General features: G+C 37.0%; 1 long non-coding RNA gene across 1 annotated transcript; it reads left to right on the top strand.

The window, feature by feature from the left end:
- Window positions 1-4,871: 4,871 nt before the first annotated feature.
- Window positions 4,872-21,699, top strand: LOC130682539 (uncharacterized). Its single transcript, XR_008995734.1, has 2 exons — window positions 4,872-5,040; window positions 20,931-21,699. It is a non-coding gene; the product is annotated as an uncharacterized LOC130682539 (long non-coding RNA).
- Window positions 21,700-23,387: the final 1,688 nt, after the last annotated feature.

Genomic DNA, 23,387 nt, shown 5'->3' with positions numbered 1-23,387 from the left:
CAAGTGCATTCCTTACTTTTTTTGTACAAAACCAGGTTTTTCCTAAGGAATATACCTTCCTCAAAGTTTCCAACATCCTCCTGCCTACATAATTCATTTATATAGCCACTACATTAATTAGATTCAGAAGTCCGTGAAAACAGCAGAGCTGGGCAGGGTCAGAGGCCAGGCAGGGCAGAGGAAAGAGCAGAGAAAATGACCCTTGGGAGAGAGTAAGGAACAGAGGGAAATTTTTCATGCCATTCAAGTACCAAACAAGACAAAGATAATTTCAAATGTGGTCAACTACCATAACATTGTTTAGTGAATTAAAGTATTGTCCATGGTTCTTCTTTTTTTTTTTTAGTTGATTTTTGGTGTAAGTTGCTTCTAATATGGCTGGTGCAAAACACCAGTGTGTGAATCTCACCACATTTTTTTAAAAAAAAGAAAGAAGGCAGGCACATGTATGGAAAATAAAAATGCTGGCAGAAAAGGCATGGGCTATTCATAAAAGTAGATCAGAAATATATTTCTTATCACATATTTCATGACATGCTGACCTACTTGGGAATAATCCCATTTTCTGTGATATGACAGTTCCTCGGTTCTGGCAACAAGAGCAAGCCATCCTGACTTAAAACTTAATATCCCCACTGGCTCCTTGTTGTGCTTCCTCAAGATGTGTGCTGGCCACCCATGCAAAACTCAGGGACTCTGAACCTGTTGAGAACAGGAGGTAACTGAAATCATAACAACAGCAAACATTCCTATATTCTAATGCACTGGGTACTGTTCTAAGTACTAATTCCATTTATTCCTCCTAAAACCACATGAAGTGTGTTTCTATGGTTTTCATTTTGCAGGTGAGTAAACTAAGGAACAGATAAGCATCACCCACAAAAGCATGGCAGCCCAGGGACTGGATATAGCAGCCACGATACCACACCAGCTCCCTTAACTTTTGCCTTATTTATTACAGCACTGAAGCATTCCCATACCTGCAGGTGCTTAAATAATGAATGTAATACAAATGTACTTAGCAGTATGTGAAAGCCCTCCACATCTCTGTGAAATCTTCCTTCCCCTAGTTTGCCTCCAGCATTCGGCCATACCACACCAGCAGTAAGACACTCATTCTCTCCAGTCTCAACGTCCTCATTCTCAACAAGAGAAGGCTGGCTTGGACATCCTTTGCCTCTGTCAGTTTTTGTCTCTGACAGTTCTAAAATGTTAGCATTCTGTTTTCAGTTGTTCCTCCTGAACACGGCCAGACAAGAATCCCTGGAGTACATCAGGAAAACTGTAAATGTTTTCTTGTTTAAAGGTAGAACCTCTTCCATGGCTTAAACAAATCTCAAGGTGTTGGTCTTCCTAACAGGAGCGCTTGCTGTTCTGTTAGGTATTAACAAACAGTAAGTCTGATGTGTACAGGAAGAGGAGACTTAGCATAGATCTGAGGGAAATGTAGCAAAAAAGTCACAACATGACAGCAGGTGTCAGACTCTTTTCTCTGTAGCTCCAGGAATATTCAAGCATGGAGCTGATGGTCCTCATAAGGCCCCCGGAGGACAATGAGGTTCCAAGTGGACCAATTATGCCTCATAGCCTGAAGACAGAGAAATTTCAAAATGACATCTTGCTGGATTAACTATTGATGGGCGAAGGGAAGCACTACAAGATCCTCCCGAGGTCCCCCCGGTAGAAGCACCTCCTATAGCTCAAAGTCCACAGTGGAGGTTCCCCTGGGCCATAAAAGGAAGAAACGGAGAGCAGAGTCCACCTCATCAGGACCTGAGACAAACTAAGTCAAGGCAATTACTGCTGGTTGCCTGCCCAATATCCATCTATCCACTTCCTTACTAACAAAACCTAAGTTTGAGAATAACTATACTCTCCAGTGTCTGTTACAGCAAGAACTGAGCATGAAACACAGTTGGGGCCAAGGAGACATAAGTTTAAGGTAGCTGGAATTTCTCAGGAAGTTTTGCTTTCATGAAATAGGCACCACCTCTTCCTCTGGGTCATTTCCTTCTTCTTCCTGTCCAGAACGTACTTGAAGGCCTGAGGTGGAACAGCCATCTTGGGCCATGAGGGCAAAAAGCACGGACAAATGTTGGCAGATCTCAAATTAAAAGGAGGCTACATCTGTGAAGGTTTCTTCACACAGTTGTACTCTCTTTGAACCACCTACCTGGTTCTGGACTTTTGGGGACAAAATAAGCCCCTATTTGGCTGAGCCACTGTTGTCATGTTTTGATGATGAGTAGAGAAGTCATGGTCCCTCTGGTATGCCCTACACAGTGCCACATATGTCAGGTCTACCAGATGTCCCAGCCTATTTGCCCCTAACAAGGGCAGCATTACAGGAGGACTGACTGTGATTTGGAAAAACCCTATGTTTGCTTTCTTAAATATAATATTGCTCTATGGGTTCACTTCAATTGTGAGAAATCCACGCTCGATTGTCTGAAGATGATTAACCTGGCTTCAGCATTTTTTAAATATTCCATATTAATAATAGTTTCTTTATTTTCATGTTATTTGTTAAACTGGTTCAGTTACTGTTATATTCTCACAGGAATATTAGAAGATCTCATTTCTGGAAAATGGTTTGAGGAATAATAGTCAGTCTTTCTCGTGTCTTTGCCACATACCCAAAAACATGCATGTTTTGAACTTTGTCGTTGTTTCTGCCAATAAAGTGATTACCACTGTATGAAGCTGATTTACTTCAGAAGGAGTTTAGAAAAACAGCTAATTCATTACAGTATTTTGAAATATAAACTCATTACAGAGTCAGAACACTATGGTAAGATCCCAGAAGCTTGAAATTTGGGAAAAATTATAGAGGCTCTCTCTAGCTCACCTCCTACCCCAGGCAAGAACTCCCCCACCCCCACCGTATCAGCCCTGGCCTGTTCAGCCTAAACATGAACATTTCTAATGACAGGTAGCTCACTCTCTCAAAAGGCTTCCTATTCCATTTTAAAGGATTTCAACTCTGATTAAAACAACATTCTTCCTTATATTTATGAGTCCCAAATTGATTTCCCTGTGCCTTCCTAGCATATCTAGCTTATAGTAAGTAGTCAATTAGAGCTCAGTTTCATTGAATTCCTTCCCTTGGTCCATCACAGATTGAAACTTGAGGGTAATTTCCTCAGCACCTTTGTTTGGAAAAGGGAATTTGTTGTTCAGACAGGAATACTGTGCAGAGAAGTAGAACCAGTCTCTTAAAAAAAAAAAAAAGCTCATAGACAAGGAAATGAGAGAAACACCAAGTTCTTCCAGTTGGTTTCTTGGAAGAAGGTAGCTTCAAAAAGCAGCTGGAGCTGGCCACACAAAGGGAAATGCCCACCACAAGAAAGGGAGGCTGGAAGCCTCGCCAAAGAGAGATACCTCTCTGCTGGCTCCCAAGGAAGGGAGGTAGAGAATGGGAGTCCAAGGTCACAGTGGGGAGCATGCGTGGGAGGACAGGAAGGGGTCCTGGTTAAAGCGGAGTCTAAAGCTCAGATCCACCCTTAGAAAAAGGCAGCAGCTCTTCCAAGGGTTGGCTCTCAGAGTTTCTCCAAAGCTCCAACTCTCCTATGGTGCTTATTATAATGCACTTTATAATGAACTTGGCACTGTTACATTTCTATGAATTTAGCATTATTTTCCACCACTCTCTAGACAATAATCTGAAATTTGTTACTCATAAAAGGAAATTCATCCTCTTGGTCCTGGGTGTCAGTCCAGGTCCCCATGCTGTCATCCCTGTCATCCCCTCCTGAAGAATGGAACCTCAAGTCCAAGATTAAGTCACTGGGGATACTTTCCCAAGCCCAGGTCTCGGGCTCAGTCCCCATGATCACATAAGTTATTTCAGATATTTATTTACTGAACAAACGTTATTGGTCACCTAGTACATAGCAATCAGTGGATTAAGAAATAAAGAGAGATCAAAAAAATTTTTAAGCCCACAGTCTAGATGACATTGGACATGTATCTTCATTCACTTACTCATTCTTGAATTGAACTAATATTTATTGAACAAATTATGTTCTCAGAACTATACTAGGCACTCAGGTTACTGCCCAAGGTAAAACAGACATGGTCTTATGGACTCGGGTTGTCAGGTATGTTATAAGGTGATTATGCTATGATGACAAAAGTCAGGTACTTGGGAGATCTTTCTAGAAAAATGGCTGGCTTGTATCCCAAGTCAAGAACTGACTATACAGAATAAGATGGGAGGGAGAGGACATAAGAGAACAAACTCTTTGTGCTGTCCTGTGCTACCTGCTACGACAGAGGTGTGTCTTCAAAACCACAGGAGCAAGAGGGCAGTGGGTGATGACAGCTGCCTGAGGCACTCTTAAAGGGCTGAATACACAAGAGGACAGGTGGGTTGGGTCTAAAAGAATGAAACCCCAAGGAAGAGTAGGTGGGAGTGATAGAAGCGCATTCCAGGCAGAAGGAAAAACACGTGATGGAGCTCAGAGGCACAAAGCATATCAAGTTTCAGCAACACAGAAGGGTCTATGTGGCCTTGGGGTGGAGGGCTGTAGAAGGCAGTGGGTCATGTTCAAGGTGAGAGCAGAAGCAGAATGAAGAGAGAGAGAAAAGAGCCAAGGACAGAACAAGAGGTTGGGGCCAGGTGGTGACAAACCCTGTTTTGCTGTTGTGAAAACGTTTCAAGTGAGCAGGAAATGAACATGAGAGACTCAATAAGGCTGCAAGTGAACAGCCAGCTGCCAAACCCAGGTGGACAACTGAGAGTTGAAAAAAGGAAATGGTTTCTGAGAAACCAGAGAAAGTACTTCACAGAGCAGCCCAGAGGTTTTTCTTTTTTTGCTGTAAAGTCAGACAAGACGGTAAGCCCTTTGCCTTAGTACGGGGCTGGCTGCAGCATCTGCAGGGCTCAGAGCAAAATGAAAATGTGGATCCCCTTGTGCACATATTATCAAGAATTTCAAAATGATGACAGCAGAGCCTTAACCCACCACAAAGCCCTTCAAAGCGTGGGGCCCTGTGTGACTGCAGAGGTCAGATGTCCATGAAGCTGGGGCTGCTAAGGTATTTTTATGCTACGGGGCACATTTTTACTAACAGGGTGAGGGGATGCTGGCTGCCTGGAGACTGGTGTCACAGGGACTGGCCGAGCAGCACATCCAGAGCATAGCACAGCATTCCTACGGTCTGCACTACACACGGCCTCTTCTCTTGAGTTCACTCCAAAATGAAAAGGTTCTTTTCTTCCTGATTGTGTTGAAAATATACACAGAAGAAGACAATTCCAGCCATGCACAGTAGCATGTGGCAGGGAAAGATGTTAAATGTAACAATGTTCAATCTTTCTCGCCCTTTTTAGAAGAGTGGTTCCTCAAAAAAAAAGACTTATTTGCTGAGTAAGGTGATGATAGAGATGTAGGTTAGGGGAACTCAGGGAAGAGGGAAATTGTTTGCAAAATAATAATAAAAAATAACAGGGGAACAAGAAGATAAAGAGCTTGGCTAGAGGGTATGGAGGGGAAGGGAGAAATTTGGTGAAAGACAGAAATATCTAAAGGGAATTCAGAAAGTTTTATAATGTAATGTAATTGCATTCTCCATCCTCTTAATGAGCCTTAAATAAAAAACTACACGGCTCATCATTTAAGGGACAGAGGAGTGTGTGTGTGTGTGTGTGTGTGTGTGTGTGTGTGTGTGTTGTGGGGGTGCGAGGGTGGTTTTCAAAACTAGTTGCAGATTAGAATTACCTGGAGGAAGAATTTCAGTGGCCTGCACCGCCCCAGAGATACTGACTTAATTGGTGTGAAGTAAGTTTGGAGTCAACCCTGACTCAGGGGAAGCCATCACACAAGTGGCCAGGATGCTGGGTCTTTTCTGGCCCTGGTCCAAGTCCTTTTCTTTGGTGATCCTGTCATTTCCATTAGTCTGCATCTTTGGGTTAGTTCCACACTTTTAATTACTGTAGCTTTGGAATAAATTGTGATGCCTGGTAGAAGCAGTTACTCCCACCTTGCTCTTCTTTAAGATAATCTTCTATTTCCAGACCTTTGTTTTTCATTAACATTTTGGAATCAGCTTGTCAAGTTACACACACATACCCCCACACACATATAAACCTGTTAGCATTTTGACAGGAATTGCTTTGAATATATAAGTTCTGTTTGGGGAGAACTAATATTTCAACAATATTGAGCCTTCAGATTTCTGAAATGATATGTCCCCGTTTATTTAGATTCCCCTTTACTTATATTAATAATGTTTCATCTTTCTGCATAGAGATCTTGTATATCATATGAAAGGTTCTTTTTCTCTAGGTGCTTTCTAAAACTAACCCATCATTCCAATAATTTGTCTATAGTGTATTCATTTCCTATGAACACAATAATTCAACAATTTCATCATGTGAATGGCTGTTTTTTTTTCAGCCTCTGCAATACTTACACCACTGTTTCGTTTCTTTTCTTAACTTGCCAACTAGAACTTTAAATACAATGTTGAGTAGAAGCAGCAGTGGTGAGTATCCTACTCTTATTCCTGATTTCAAACATAGGAATTCTTTGTAGACACTTTATCAGATTAAGGAATTTCCCATCAGCTCCTAGTTTGTTAACTTTATAGCTATCTTGTTGTTGTTGTTTTATAAAATGATTTTTGTACCCTGTTAAAGTGATCCTACTACTTGACTCCTTTTTTTCTACTAACGGTTAATGTAGTGAATTACCCTAATTAATTTTCAAAAGTCAAACAAGCCTTATATTTATGGAATGAACACAACTCATTGGTAATACATTACTCGTTACAGAATTATTGGTAGGTTCAATGTGCTGTTTTGGGGGGCCTGAGGAATTTCTGTATGTCATATTTTTCTATTTTGAAGTACTTTGTTAACTTTTGCTAAGAAAGCCCTTGAAAATCAGTTGGGGAGACTTACATGTTTTTTTTTTAATTCTGTGAGTGAGTTGGGGAGACTTGCATGTTTCTTTTTTTTAATTCTGTGAGAGTTGTGTAATATTGGCATGATTTTGTCTTTAAGAATTTAGTGGCATTCACCAAAAAAGTCATCTAAACTTACGGCTTCTTTGAAGGAAAATTTTAAATAACAGATTCAATTTTTAATAGTTTTAAGTCAACTTTCTATCAATTTTTGGTAAGATGTATTCTTCTAAAAGGTATCCAAGTCATGTAAATTTCCAAGTTGAGTCCATCAGTTATATTTATTTAATATATCCTTAATATCTGTAGGATTTGTATTTATTGCCCTTTTCATTGCTTCCATCACATGTTTCTCTCCCTCTCTTTTTAAAAATATGCTCTGTTGCTAATTTCTTAAGCTGGATGTGAGGCTCCTTGATATGTGGGCTTCCTTCTTTTCTAACATACACACTTAGTGTTATACATTTTCATCTAGCACAACTTTAGCTGCATTCTATAATTTTGATGTATAGAACTTTCATTATTATTCAGTTCAAAGTATTTTCTGATTTCCATGTGATTCCTTCTTTGACACATCAGTCATTTAGGAGAATATTCCTTAATTTTCAGATGTAGGATTTTCTGATTACCTTTTTAAAGATGGCTTATAGCTCAATTGCACTGTGACTACAGAACATATTTTCTATCAGTTTGATCTTTCAAAATTTGTTGAGACTTACTCTCTGGTCCCACATATGGTCAATCTTGTAAATATTCCATGTGTTCTAGAAAAATATGTATATTGTATTGCTGGTATGGTGTTCCTTATATATTCATTGGTCATGTTTTCTAATAATGTTCAAAGCTCCTCACCTTACTGATATTTCATCTGTTATTCTATCATGTCTAAAAAATGTGTTTATATTTCCCACTATAATTAAGAATTTGTTTCCTCTTAAAATTGAAGTTTTGCTTGGTATATTTTTATATGCATAAAAATTTTGAATAGCTATATCACCCTGGTGAATTGACCTTATTAAAAGGATAATGTGTTCCCCTAATCTCTAATGATGATTTTTGCTTTAAAAACTACTTTTCCTGATATAAATATAACTGTATCTGCTTTCTTTGTGTATTTCTAGAAAAAGTATTTTTCCATTCTTCTATCTTTAATCTTTCGTTACCTTTATGCTTCAGATGAGTCTCTTGTAAATAGCTATAGTTCTGTTTTTTCACAGCACAGTCTGACAAAATTTGCTTTTTAATTTGTATGTTTAATCATTTACATTTAATATAATTACATTTGTATTGAAGCTTAAGTCCACCATCTTTCAAAAAGGTTCTGTTGTTCTGATTGCTGTTCCTTTTTTCACATTATCTTTATTTCAATGATTTGAGCATATTTTTATTATTCTGGTTTTCTTTTCCATTAGCTTGGAAGCTATGTGATTTTTTTCCACTGATGTTTTATTTCTTTATTGTAATAAAGTTGGTACACAATATTATGTTGGTTTCAGATGTACAACATAGTGACTGGATAATTGTATACATTACTAGATGCAACAATTAGGTATAGTTTCTCCATTATCATATCAAGATATTACAATATTATTGGTTAAATTCTCCATGTTGTACTTCCATTCTTATGTCTAACTTATTTTACAATTTGCAGTTTGTGCCTATTTATCCCCTTCACCTGTTTCACCCACCTCCTTTACCCCTTCCCTATGATAACCAACAGCCTGTTGTCTGTATTTGTGGGTCTATTTCTTTTTTATTTGTTTTTTAGATTCTACATGTAAGTGAAATAATATGGTATTTATCTTTCTCTGCCTGGTTTATTTCACTTAGCATAATACCCTATAGGTCCATCCATGTTGACACCAATGGCAAGATTTCATTCTTTTTTATGGCTGAGTAATATTCTGTTGTGTATATGTACCACATCTTCTTTATCTATTCACCTATCAATAGGCACTTGGGTGTTTTTGGTTGCTTTTAGTATTCTCTAGTGCCTGAACTAGATAGCATAACACACATCCTTGACTTACCAAAGTCTAATATTTATCATTACCTTTATCCTCATCCATGAAAATGCAAGTATCTTAGAACTCTTAAAGTCCATTTAGCCCTTTCATCATTTGTATATTATTTTTATTATATATTTACTTCTTTGTGTATTAAAACCCCAAAACATTAATTCAACACTGAATTTATATGAGCATTATGGTTGCCTTTCATTCTTTCTTGTTCCTCTGATCTTCCATTTAGGATCATTTTCCTTCTGCTTAAAGAGTATCTTTTGCTATTTATTGTGTTTCTGCCAGTGACAAATCCTCTTAGTTTTTTAAATCTGAAAATATCTATTTGACCTTTATTATTCTATTTTAACAACATATTGAATTTTTCAGTTTTACTGAGGTATAATTAACAACTAAAATTATAAGATATCTAAAGTGTTCAACATGATGATTTGATACACATTGTAAAAGAATTTCCCCCATCAAGTTAACACTTCTGTCATCTCACATCTTTACCTTTTTGTGTGTACATGGGAGAGCACTTAAGATGTATAGTGTCATCCGATAGTCGCTATGTTATACACTAGATCCTCAGACCGTATTCATCTTACAGCTGGAAGTTTGTACATTTTTACCAAACTCTCCCTATTTCCTCACCCCACCCCCAGTCCCTGGCAACCATTTATATTGTTTCTATGCTTTGTTTTTATTTTTTTAAATTCCCACATATAAATGATATCATATAGTATTTGTCTTTCTCTATCTGGCATATTTCACTTAGCATAATGCCTTCTAGGTTTATCCATGTTATTAGAAATGTTAGAATTCCCTTCTTATTTAAATCTGAATTAATATTCCTTTGTATATCTATATGCCACATCTTACTGATCCATTCATCTGTTGATGGGCACATAAGGTGTTCCATACTTTGGCTATTGTGAATGCCTCAGGAATATTGGAATACAGATATCTCTTTGAGATAATGGTTTCATTTCCTTTGCATATATACCCAGAAAGTGGATTGGTGGATCATATGGCAGTTATTTTTAACTTCTGGAGAAACCTCCATACTGTTTTCCAAAGTGTATAGTACTGGTTTATATTCCCACCAACAGTTAACAGGATTCCCTATTCTCCACATTCTCACCAGCATTTGGTAATTTTTATTGATGATAGCCATCCTAATAGATGTGAGGTAATATCACACTGTGGTTCTGATTTGCATTTTGCTTGATGTTGAGAACATGTTCATGTACCTCTTGGCCATTTTGTATGTTTTCTTTGGAAAAATATCTATTCAGTTCCTTTGCCCATTTTTTTTTTTACTGCGGTTATTTCTTTTTATTTTTTTGCTCTAGAGTTGTATTAGCTTCTTCTGTAATTTGAATAGTAACTCCTTATAGGATATGTGATTTGCAAATATTTTCTCCCATTCCGAAAGTTTCCTTTCCATTTTGTTGATTTTTTCCTTTGCTGAGCAGAAGTTGTTAGTTTGACATAGTCCCACTTGTTTATTTATGTTTTTGGTGTCAAATCCAAAAAATAAAACTGACCCTCTATGTGTTCTTTGTAGGGGTTTTCTAGTTTGAGGTCTTATAGTCAAGTCTTTAATCACATTGAGTTAATTTTTGTGTATGGTATAAGATAGGGGTCCAGTTTCATTCTTCTGAAATAGCTGTCCAGTTTACCCAACATCATTTATTGAGGAGATTATCTTTTCCCCATTATATATTCTTGGCTCTTTTGTCAAAAATTAATTGACCATATATGCATGAGTTTGTTTCTGAGCTGTCTATTCTGTTCTGTTGATCTGTGGTCTGTTTTATGCCAATACCATTCTGTTTTGGTTATCATAACTTTGTCAAATTGTTTGAAATCAAGAAGTGTGGTGATTTGGGTTTTGTTCTCTCTCTAGATTGCTTTGGCTATTTGGGGACTTTCATTGTTCTATACAAGCTTTAGAATTATTTTTTCTATTTCTGTGCCATTGGATATATTGCATTGAATCTGTGGTATATCCATACAGTATGGACATTTTAACAATATTAATTCTTCCAGTCCCTAAGTATGGAATATCTTTCCATTTATTTATGCCTTCTTCAATTTCTTTCATCAGTGTTGTAGAGTTTTCAGTGTACAGATCTTTTACTTAATTGGTTAAATTTATTTCTATGTATTTTGCTCTTTTTTTTTTTTAGCAATGCCTAAATAGCTCTTTAATGAAGGATTATGGAACACAACAAAATAACTAGCTGAAGAAACCCAAATAACACTAGGGTGACTATATACAGGTGTTTCTAGTAAGCTTACAAGATAGCTAATTAACAATTCTTAACTAATTTGTAAACTCTCCATGCTAGCATTATTTATTTTTTCTACTTCGGTCATTCAACAAATATTTATTACATGCCTATTATGTGCTATTTTATTCTTTTTGATGCTCTTGTAAATGGGATTGTTTTCCTAATTTCTCTGATGTATCTTTGTTAGTGTTTAGAAACACATATGATTTTTGTATATTGATTTTGTATCCTGCACATGTACTGAATTTGCTATTATTTATAACAGCTTTTTTGGTGGAAACTTTAAGCTTTCTATATATACAATGTCATCTGCAAACAGAGACAGTTTTACTTCCTCCTTTCCAATTTATATGTCTTTTTATTTTCCTGTTTCTTGCCTAATTGCTTTGGCTAGGACTTCAGTATTATGTTGAATAAAAGTGGCAAGAGTGGGCATCCTTGTCTTGTTCCTGATCTTAGAGGAAAAGCCTTTCAGCTTTCACCACTGAGTATGATGTTCTCTGTGGGCTTCTTATATATGGCCTTTATTATTTAAGGTACATTTCCACTATAGCTAGTTTATTGAGAGTTTTTATCATGCAAGGGTGTTGAATTTCATCAAATGCTTTTTCTGCATGTATTGAGAATAATGACATGATTTTTATCCTTCATTTTGTTAATGTGGTTATCACACTGATTTGTGAATACTGAAGCCTTCTTGCATCCCACTTGATGACGATGCATGATCCTTTTAATGTGCTCCTGAGTTTGGTTTGCCGGTATTTCATTGAGGATTTTTACATCTACGTTCATCAGGAATATTGCTCTGTATTTTCCCTTATTGTAGGGTCTTTGTCTGGCTTAGATATTAGGGTAATGCTGGCCTCATAAAATGAGTTTGAAAGCGTACCCTCCTCTTCTATTTTTGGGGAAGAGTTTGAGAAGGATTGCTATTAATTCTTCTTTAAATGTTTGGTAAATTCACCAGTGAATCTGGTCTTGGGATTTTCTTTGTTGGGAGACAGTTTGGTTACTGATTCAGTCTCCTTACTAGTAATCAATCTGTTCAGATTTTCTATTTCTTCATGATTCTGTCTTGTTATGTTGTATGTTTCTGGGAATTAATCCATTTCTTCTATGTTGTCTAATTTGTTGGTGTATAATTGTTTATAGTGTTCTCTTGTGATCCTTCATATTTATGTGGTATCCATTGAAATGTCTCCTTTCTCATTTACAATTTTATTTGTGTCTTTTTTCTTTTTTTTCCTGGGTAAATCTAGCTGAAGTTTTGCCTATTTTTTTAATCTTTAAAAACAAACAGTTCTTACTTTCATTGACCTTTTCTATTCTCTCTTTAGTCTCTTTTTTTCTTTGTTATTTCTGTCCTTCTACTAACTTAGGGCTCAGTTTCTCTTTCTTTTACTACTTCCTTGAGGTATAAAGTTAGGTTGTTTATTTGAGATCTTTCTTTTTATTCTCAATATATATGTTTACTACTATAAACTTCACTCTTAGAACTGTTTTTGCTACGTCCTATAAGTTTTGTTTTGTTTCCAATTTGATTTGTCTCAAGGTATTTTTTGATTTCTCTTTTGATTTCATCTTTGACCCCTTGGCTGTTCAGTAGCATATTGTTTATCTCCACATATTAGTGAATTTTCCAGTTTTCTCCTTTTAATTGATTTCTAGTTTCATACCATTGTGGTTGGAAAGATACTTGATATGATTTCAACCTTCTTTAATTTATTTAGGCTTGTTTTGTGACCTAACATATAATCTACCCTGGAAAATGTTTCATGTGTGCTTGAGAAAAATATCTATTCTGCTGCTATTGGATGGAATATTCTATAAATGCCTGTTAGGTCCCTTTGGTTTAATATGTAGTTTAAGTTCAATTTTTCCATATTGATTTTCTGTCTGGATGATTTATCCATTGTTAAAAATGGGGTATTAATGCCCTTTACTATTTTTGTATTGCTGTTTCTCCCTTCAGATCTTTTAATATTTGCTTTATATATCTATGTACTCCTATGTTGGGTGCACAAATATTTACTATTATATCCTCTTGATGAATTGGCCCCTTTATCATTATATGATAACCTCTGTCTCCTGTTATTTTAGGCTTAAAGTTTATTTTGTCTAGCTAGCCCTGTTTCCTCTTGGTTTCCATTTGCATGGAATATTTTTTTCCATCCTTTATTTTAAGCTTACCTGTGTCTTAGAGCTCACCTGAGTCTCTTATAGATGGCATAAGTTGGATCATGTTTTTTAAATCCATTCAGCCACTTTATGACTTTTGATTGGAGAATTTAGTCCATTTACGTTTAAAGTAATTATTGGTAGGCATAGACTTACTATTGCCATTTTACTGTTTCCTGCCTGTTTTGTAATTCCTTTGTTTCTTTATTCCTCTCTTGATCTCATTCTTTGTGGTTTGATGGTTTTCTATAATAGGATGCTTTGATTTCTTTCTCTTTATTTTTTTTTTGTGGGTACTATATGTTTTTACCTTGAGGTTACCATGAAGCTTACATAAAATACACTTATTACAGTCTATTTTGCACTGATAACAACTTAACTTTGAACACATATAAAGCTCTACATTTTTACCCTCCCCTCCCCACATTTTCTGTTTCTTATCAGAATATCTCACAATTTACATCTTTTTACATAGCATATCCATTAATAAATTATTATAGTTATAGGTATTTTTAATACTTTTGTCTTTTAATCTTCATATCAGAGTTATAATTTACCCACCTGCATTACAACATTAGAGTATTCTTAATGTACCTTATATTTACTTTTAACAGTGAGTTTTATACTTCATAAATTTTCATGTTTCTAATTAGTACCCTTTGTTTCCATTCAAAGAACTCTCTTGACCACTTCTTATAGGGCCAGTCTAATGATGATGAACTCCTTTAGTTTTTGTTTGTCTGGAAAACTCTGCCTCTCCTTCAGTTCTGAAGGACAATTTTACTCAGTAGAATATTCTTGGTTGGTAGTGTTTTTCATTCAGCACTTTGCATATATCATCCCAGTCTTTTCTAGCCTGCAAGATTTCTACTGAAAAATCTGCTTATAGCCTTATGGAGTCTCCCTTATGTGTAACAAGTTGTTTTTCTCTTCCTGCTTTTAATAGTCTGTGTCTTTAACTTTTGATAATTTATTATGTGTTTCTTTGGGTCTTTCTGAATTCATCTTATTTGGTACTGTTTGGACTTCCTTGATCTGGATCTCTGTTTCTTTCCCCAGATTAGGGAAGTTTTCAGCCATTATCTCTTTAAATAATCTTTCTGACTTTTTCTCTATATGTTCTCCTTCTAGGCCCCTATAATATGCATATGTGTCTTTTTTTTTTTATGGCTCCCCAAAAGGCCTTTAAGCTATCTTCACTGTTTTCCATTCATTTTTCTTTTGGCTCCTCAGACTGAATGAATTTTACTGCCTCATCTTCATGCTCACTAATCCTTGCTTCTACATGATCTAGTTTGGTGTTGAATCCCTTTATTGAGTTTTTCAGTTTACTTATTGCATTCTTCAGCTCTCTGATTTCTGTTTGTAACTTTTAATATTTTCTATCTCCTTGCTGAAATTCTCACTTTGTTCATTTATTATCCTCCTGAGCTTCATGAGCATCTTTATGACTGTTTTTCTTGACATTTCTGCCAGATAAATCACTTATCTCCATTTCACAATGTTTTGTTTCCAGAGATTTATTTTGATCTTTTATTTGAATCATTTTTCTAGGTTTATTCATTTTTCTTGACACTTTGCGTTGGTTTTCGTGTATTAGATAAAAGAGCCACTTCTCCCATTTCTTGATAGACTAGCCTTGTGTAGAAGGTGAACCTCATCAATCAGCCCAGCCTGAGCTCCTGGTTGCCTCTCAAATCTCTGTAATTGTTCAGGCAGCCTTCTTTGTTCTTAATGGCTTCCAGCAGTTGAGGGTGTTCCAAGCCTGGTCAGTGTCCCAAAAAAGGAGGATTACATTCAGCATCTAACTAAAGACTGCCCGGAAGCCAGACCCACAGACATCAGCTGGGAAAGTATGTAGTTAAGCCCCATTCTGGAAGAAACTGAGAGATGATATTTTTGCCTTGTACCTTAGCACATTGCCTGGGTATATAGCTGCAGTGCTGTATCCTGTGGGACTTGTGAAGGTAAGTCCAGTTGGTTATTAGAACCAAGCAATCTGGGTACCCAGCCTTCAGGCAGCAGTGCCACATTGGGGTGCAGATATGTGTGTGAGTAAGTTCATGCCAAGGAAGTACTGGTTACTTGAAGAAGGCTAGAGGGAGAAGGCTGAGAAGGCATCTTCTAGTTTCCCTATAGTTTCAAGGGTAGATCACAGCCAGCCCTAGATGTATGCTAAACTGGAAGTCTGACCCTAATCAACAGCTTTCAAAGAAGGAAGATGGGCCTCTTCAAGGAAAGACTGGGAGATCGGTGGTTTTCTCAACTCCTTCTGTGCCAAGCCATGGGGGGATAGCCATGGCAAGTGCTTACATATCCATTAATAGCTGCTTCTTTGCTAGCTGTCATCTTGTGGGTCATGGGGATGCACAGCTCACTTTTTTTCAGTGCTAAGTGTTTTGGGAGTTTCTTCCTTGCGTAGGGGTCTTGAACTTTGGGATGTTAAATGTTCAAAGCCTCTCCTCTTCAGGGAGAAACTGGGTGTTTGAAGTTCTCTTCCAATTGGACAGTTTGGTGCCATGGCTAGGATTTATAGCAAGAGTGTCTAAGCATTTCTTATCCATTTCAATGTGTTTTTTTTCATTTGCTTGATGTATACATGTCTCTCAGATAGTTTCTGTATTTCTTTCATAGGTAATTGCTCTGTGTATAGTTGTACATTTGGTGTTTGCATGGGGGTAAGGGCATAGCTTCCTATGTTGTCATCTTAATTGACCTCTTTATTTTACCTTTATTGCTAACAGATATTTGTGCCGGGATTCAAATTCTAGGTCAACCAGTTTATTTTTTCCTAGTAATTTAAAGATATTACATCATTGTCTTCTGACTTCTGTCATGTTTGTTAAAATGTCAGCTGTCACATTGTTCCAATGAAGGTAAAAACCTCTTTTTCTTCAGGCTGCTTTCAACGTTTTATTTATTTACTTTTTTCTTAGAGTTTTTTTACTATGATCTGTGTCAATGCAGATTTCTTTTTCTTTATCCTACTTGAGGTTCATAAGGCTTATTATCTGAGTTTGATATCTTTCCTTTGTTTTGGTGAGTTCTTAGCCCTTACCCCTTGCTTATTGATTTAGACATATTCTCTCTTTTCTTCTGAGGCTCCAATTTTATGCATGTCAGAATTTCTGATTGTCTTCTCTTTTACTCTTTTGACATTTTAGCTGTCTTTTTAAAATTTCTTCCTGAATATTTTCTTCTAATGTATCTTCCAGTTAATTAATTCTTTCTTGAGCTATATGTAATCTGCTGTTAAACCCACTCACTGAGTTCTTAATTTGGACTATCATGTTTTATAATTCTAGAATTTTCTTTTTTTGTAGTTCCTCACCTTCTACTAAAATTCTCATTTATCTTTTTTCAGTTTAAACATTGTAAGCAGTTAAACATATTTCAATTTATCTTTTTTCAGTTTAAACATAGTTAAAGCATATGCTTAAAGACTCCTTTATCAGGTGTCATGTTACCCCTGTGAGTGTATTTCTACTACCTATTTTTTCTGCTGGCAATACATTATTCATATTGTCTTACCTCTTCATATATACTTTTTAATTATATGATGGTCATTGTATTTGCAAAATAATTTTCAGAAATAATGTGAGGCCTAGGTGATGTTATCTTTCTCCAGAGAAGTGTGGCCATTTCTGCCAGGTTCTTAAGAACATTAGTAATTCATGATTATCTTTATATAATTTAACAAGTTAGGGGGATTTTAAACTGTATTAAAGTCTACTTTAGGCAAGACTACTTTCAAGTCATCATTTCTTTCAGGATGCATTCTTCAGGATTCCAACCCAGATGATGGTGATTCATTATGCTCTGTTCCTTCTGTGTGGACCCTGACTTCACTGTCATCACCTCAGCCCCAGAAGGCTGTCAAAAGCTTGTCTAGCCTCTCAGTTACTGCCTTCAAAATTGGGATTGGCCTCAAAGTAAAAGTGGTCCTGAATACAAATTCACTTCCTTTAATTTCTGTCTTGCTCTGGAGCTTGGATCTATAATTCTTTCAATTTTCAGACCTCCACTTCCTTTATACCCTAATTATTACAAAACTCCTCTTTAAAAACATATTTTTAGATGAATGGAATAGATGCACATGTGCTATGAAAAACAAAGTTTTATTTGTATTTGGTAATTTGCTTTGACAATGACCTTCACAGGATAGCTGTAAACTACCCTGTGTGTTGGTTAAAAACACACAATTTGGGGCCAGCAAATCTGGTTCAAATACTTGTACTGCTTGTCTTAGAAGTGATTTTTGGCAGCCTCCTTAAACTTTTTGATTCCTACTTCTCTCACTGCTAAAATATGAATGATTATTATAGCTCCTTTGTTGACAAATAAATAGAATAATATTGCAAAGATTAATGCAGGGTTGGCATCTAGTGTAACCACCCATTAGATGGCAAATATTCTTATTTAATATGAACTATTTAAATATTTAATAATATCTGCCAAAGATAACTATTGTAGGTTTAAAATGGCTATAATTGTGGGATTTTATTCCAGTGTTATATTTCAGAACGAACTCTTAGGTCATGACTTTGTGGTCCTGGCAATACTTAACTTTGTAATTTTTCTGTACCCAAATTTTAGCAATGTTTATGCTGTAAAACACAGAGATCCAGAGGAATACTTTTTCATATCATGGGATCAATTACAAACTCCAATTAAGGGAAATTCTGGCTTTTCCTACAGCCTTAAGCATACCACCATGCAGAGATGTGAAAGACTCCTGGTTCTATGTCTAAGTTTCTACAATTGCCCCAGTTGTTTTAATGTCTTTCCTAGCCCCATCTTCACCCACAGGTAAGGCCAAAGATGCACTAGCAAGAAGTCCCAGTGATTACCCTCAGAGGCCCCACTGTTATAGCCCTACTTTATACCACTTGGCCCTGTTTTTACGTGTCTAGAGATTATCCACTCTTCAGGAGACTATTCCTGCCAGTTTTGCCTGATGGGCACTTGAAAGCAGATTCATTTAAGCACCAATAACTAGGAGTCTTCATTGAACTCATGCTGCTTAATTCCTAACCTAGTCTTGACCCCTAAGTCAAAACCTTGTGAAAAGTCAATAAAAGTAGCAAACAATGTTATATTATTCTTGGCAGACTTTGCAAAACAATGAGAGGGTTTAACAATGGTTAATTATGGTTTAACGGTCGCTATCAAGTATTGAGTGTTTACAAGATAGTAGACAATGTGCACACCGGCTCTCATTTGATTCACATAACCCACTAGATAGGCACTGTCATTATCTCTGCTTTAAAGGGGAGGAACTGGGGTTTACAGGGACAACATATTTAAGCTGAGGCCACAAACCAGCAACAGGGTTCATGCCAGCCTCCCTGGGGTCTGTATGTTTTCCATGTAGAATATTAGATTGAGAAAATCAGACTCAAGTCTCTTATGGAGGAAGCTGTGAGGTTTGAAGGAATGTCCAGCAAATTGATAGGTCTATAGGTAGTCTACAGAGTTGCTCTGCTAGAATGGGGTACATTATGCTTTTAAAGACTATTCTGGTAGGAATGAAGACTGAGGACCTAATGAAAACAGCTAGGTTAGCAAACATCAAAGTCAACCCATGAGAACAGAGTGAGAACATTCTGGCAGCAAAGGGATATCATCTGGTCATGTAAGTGATGATGTTTAATAAATAATTCTAAAAGAAGGCATTAGCAGTTCTTGAGAAGAAGCTTTTTTAGAGAAGCTTACATTGACAAAATGAAAGGTAATACTTCTGCAATTATAAGCCTGTGAAAAATTAATCTTCTAGGCCCAACTGGAATGTGTTTCTACAGGATCTCGGACTAGGCACATGTACTGGGGAACCATATTACAGCATTTACCCTCATTAAGGATGCTAACAGCCCAACCCGTGACCTTCCACAGAAATCATTGCTCTTGAGGATCTTTTATGGAGGTAAAATGAAATTATGAGAATAAAACTTAGTAAGTTACTTAGTAGTCCTACTGCCTTATCTACTAAGGCCAGGTTTTGTTTTGGTTTTTGTTTCCCTATGAATAGTTACTCAACTAGAAGCTTAAAGGGTGAGGCCCACATTTACCCAGGTAGCTCTGGTTTTATATATTATTTCCTTACTTATCTGTCATGAGAAATTAAATTTCCTCAACTTCTTAAATTTTTTAATGTAAATTAAAATATATTTTCAAAAGATTTTCATGAGACTGAAGAGTCCTTCACTTTGTTTCAGCCTTTTTAATTTAATCTGACCAGTTTATTTAGAGTATGGATAGAAATATATTCAGGGACTGAGAATTATCAAGGTTCAGATGTGAAAGGTAAAATGATCTAAAATACCTAATCCAAAGATGGTGGTCATGAAGGAGGAATAGACAGATAGTCTATACCAGTGGCTTCCCAGTGAAGATACAGACATGAAATTCCCATATGTTGCTCTGTACACTGCTAGTCAGCCCTGCCAGGTAATGCCTGCTACACTAAGGGCTCAGAGTGCTTGTTGAGTGAATAATTTATTTAGAAATACCTGAGCTGGTCAAGACTTTGAGCTGGATCTTAAAGATGAGTTTGGCCAGTGGAGCAGGGATTCCTTCAAATCAGAGAAGGAAGCAAAGGGGTGAGGATGACTTTGAAGGTCTCAGGCAGGCAGATGGATGGGCAGTGGTGCCATAAACTAAACAAGATGATGGATGGAGAAGGAGGTGTCAGTCAGATAAACAGCAAGCATGTGTTTTTTTACCACAAATTGGGGAAATTTGTATTTAAGAAATTGGTGTATCTTGATGAATGTAACCATCTCAAGTTGTCCTCCTCCATATTTACACAACTGGAATCCTCTGTAACCTTTTTTTTTTTGGTAGGTTCTTTGTGACTATCCTAGAGCTTGAATCTTTGTATATTCTTGATTTTATTGTTTGCCACAATGGGGTATTGTTTACTGAAGGCTGAGATGATCGTGTGAGAATTCTCCCAAAGCAGGAACTTTATTTCACATGTTTTATGATCACCTTCAGGTAATAAGAAGCCTGTTGTTTTCTTTTTCATTTCTCGCTAAAGCCATATGTATTTGCATGTCAACATTTTGTAGATGAGGAAATTAAGGCATTAAAAATAGCACATTTGGGGTTCTCTTGTCCCCTCCTGGCATGAGCCAGGAGCTCTGTCTTCTCACTCTATTTCTAAATAAAAGCCTCTGCCCTGGCTCTCCTACCTTGGGTGTTTGCTAAGTTCATTCTTTGACTCTGTAAACAAGAACCCCGGCACCATCTTTGGGGGCTCATCTGGGATAACTTTGAGGTGGGAGCTTCCTCTTCAAGTTTAAAGCCAGACATGCCTCTGGCTTGCATTCTAAAGAATTGGGAGCAATTTTGATCCCCAGACCCTGAAAAAGAAGTGTCTTATCTTCTGCACACAAGCCTGGCCTCAATACAAACTCTCTAATGGAGAGACTTGGCCCCTGAGAGAAGTATACAATATAATAAGAAATATCCAAATTTCCTTATGTCACTGTCTTACAGTAAGCTCTCATCAGATCTTTAACCATTGTCATTTGTGCAGGAACCTCAGGATGTCTTGGGGACCTCAAGAAGAGAGGAATTCACCCAAATCTACAGAAGCCACAAAACTACAAATAGTAATAGAAATGGAACCTGGAATAGAAGTGCCCATCTTCTGAGGCCCTCTCAACTGACCAGTGATGGAGACCTAGCTGCACCCTTTACTGTGCCTCTTCTCAGCATGAAGCAGCCAGAGCGGTCATTGCCCCCTTTCCCTAGCAGCAGCTAGAGTCTCTATCTGTAGAGGGGGAATGAGACAGGGACGATGGACTTAGACAGAGTAGGGTGAGGGCCTCTGGAAAAAGTAAGGCAAGATATTTACAGTCCAAACAATGTCACAGTGTAAAGTCCGTATCAAAACTCTGTGTTCAGCATTATGCAAAGTCAAGGTCACACTAATTCTCTAGGGTAAATATACTAGACTAGGAATATTAGACATCTTCAGTGAGATCAGTTTAAGGTCAAAAGGCCAGAAGCAACTTGGCCTGGAATGTTTTGAGTGTTCTGCAAGGGTATCTTATCATAACCGGTGACTTCACTGTAAACAGCCGTAAGAAACAGACAACAACCCAGCCCACCTTGAGGGCAGGGCAGATGGTACAAGTCCACACCCTAAGCCCTCAATTCCCAAAAATCCTCAACTGCATATAAATGCCCTAGACAACGCACCACCCCGGGCTCTCTTGTCCCCTCCTGGAGTAAGCCAGAAGCTCTGTCTATCTTCTCACTGTCTCTCTCAATAAAAGTCTCCCTGGCTCTCCTAAAAAAAAGCATATTCAAGGATGTTGGGGGTGTTTGCAAAATTAAGAGATGGTCATAGCATAAAAGCAGAGGATGAAGATAAATGCAGGAGTGAGGTTACCCAACCCAAGTAGTAGAAACTGAATTATTATTCTGGAATGAAAATCTACCTGGCTGGGAGACATGGCCTGAGCATGAGTAAATGAGAACATGTCTCTGGAAGGGAGAGGAAAGCAGAATGGCTCTTTAATCAACTAAATATGTCTCAAAATGTGTGTTTCCTAAATTAAGCATTTCCTGAAATGTGCATTTCCCAAATTGTGAATCTCAAAGAGATTCTCACAGTTCATGTTGCAATGAAAGGCTCCGAGACCAGCAGCAAAGGAAAACTAACCTCATTTAATCCAGATTTGGTCAAACTTTTCACCTTGGAATGTATTTTTCATGGAACGTCTATTACCACCTCCCAGGAAGGTGGGGAAAATGTTGAATTAAGAAACCAGTGCTTAATTTCATAGTGTCAGGTATTACTAGGTGATCAGTAAATGCTTATTTTTGAATTTTTTAGAAGTGATTTTCTAATAGCAAATCATTATTTGTTAACAGTTGTTTTTCAAAAAGTGGACTTAAGAAAGTGAAGTAGCCATGACCTTCAAAATCATGACAAAACCCTAGAATTAGGAAGAATGTGGCTTTTCCAACATCTACTAAAAATAATTAAAGAAATCTCTACCATTTCATGGCCTACCCAATCCTGGGATAAATTATTCCCTCTAGTTCCACAGCACATAGTTCCTCTGAAACTGTTAATTCTGCTTAGATGCCTTTTGAGTGTGAATGAAATTTAATTATCTCATTTTCTTTAATAGCAGAGAGTGGATTAATTGATTAAGGGAAAACATGGCTTGTTACATGGGTAGAAAGGTTCAGAATCCCTGGTGTGCTGAAGATATGACCATCAAGGTGGAAGCTTGAACTACATGGCACATGAAAGTGTGTATTTACAAAAAGGAGAGAGCTAATTATCCCTACAACACTATTTTTCAGTTTACATCGAAATTCACTTGGTCTTGCAGAATAAGACTAAATGTGTTCATCAAATTTGGCTTCACCACTTACTGGCTATGTAACCATAGGCAAGTCTCTGAACTTCAGATTCTTCTTTGTGAAATGGCATTAGGAGTTTGGAGTACTAGAATAAAGTCTTCCTCATTTTAACACTTAGACATCTTCAGGATGATTATCGTTCACCATCATGCCACCCTAAAGCAAAGCTTCCTAGCAGACACACTCAACTCCATCCCATTCATTCTAAAGGAGAGAGATCCAGGCAGAAAAAAACCTACTAACAATAAACACACAAAATACACACAGTCACTTAATCCTTCTCCTTAAACAGAAATGCAAAACTAAGAGTCATCAGGCATACAAGGAGACCTGCAGCATGAAATTGAAAGACCAGAAGAAACAAAACTGACCCAGAAAAAAAAAAAAAAGACAATTAGAGAATAGAAGACATTAAAAGCACTCTAATTAATATGCTGGAGGAATTTGGGGGGTGGGGATAAATATTATATCCTTAAAATTAGAACAAAATGCTAGGAAAAAGAAACAATTAGAGAATAAAAGAGAGTGCTTGCAGATTTAAAAAATTAAGCTGGTTGAAAAAATTTGTTTTAATTAAAGAAGGAATAGAAAGCAGACCCAAAGTCTCTCT

The sequence above is a fragment of the Manis pentadactyla genome, chromosome 2 (assembly GCF_030020395.1).
Source record: "Manis pentadactyla isolate mManPen7 chromosome 2, mManPen7.hap1, whole genome shotgun sequence".
NCBI lineage: Eukaryota > Metazoa > Chordata > Mammalia > Pholidota > Manidae > Manis > Manis pentadactyla.
Note: the sequence above shows the minus strand (reverse complement) of the source record. Positions and strands in the feature narration are given on the sequence as shown.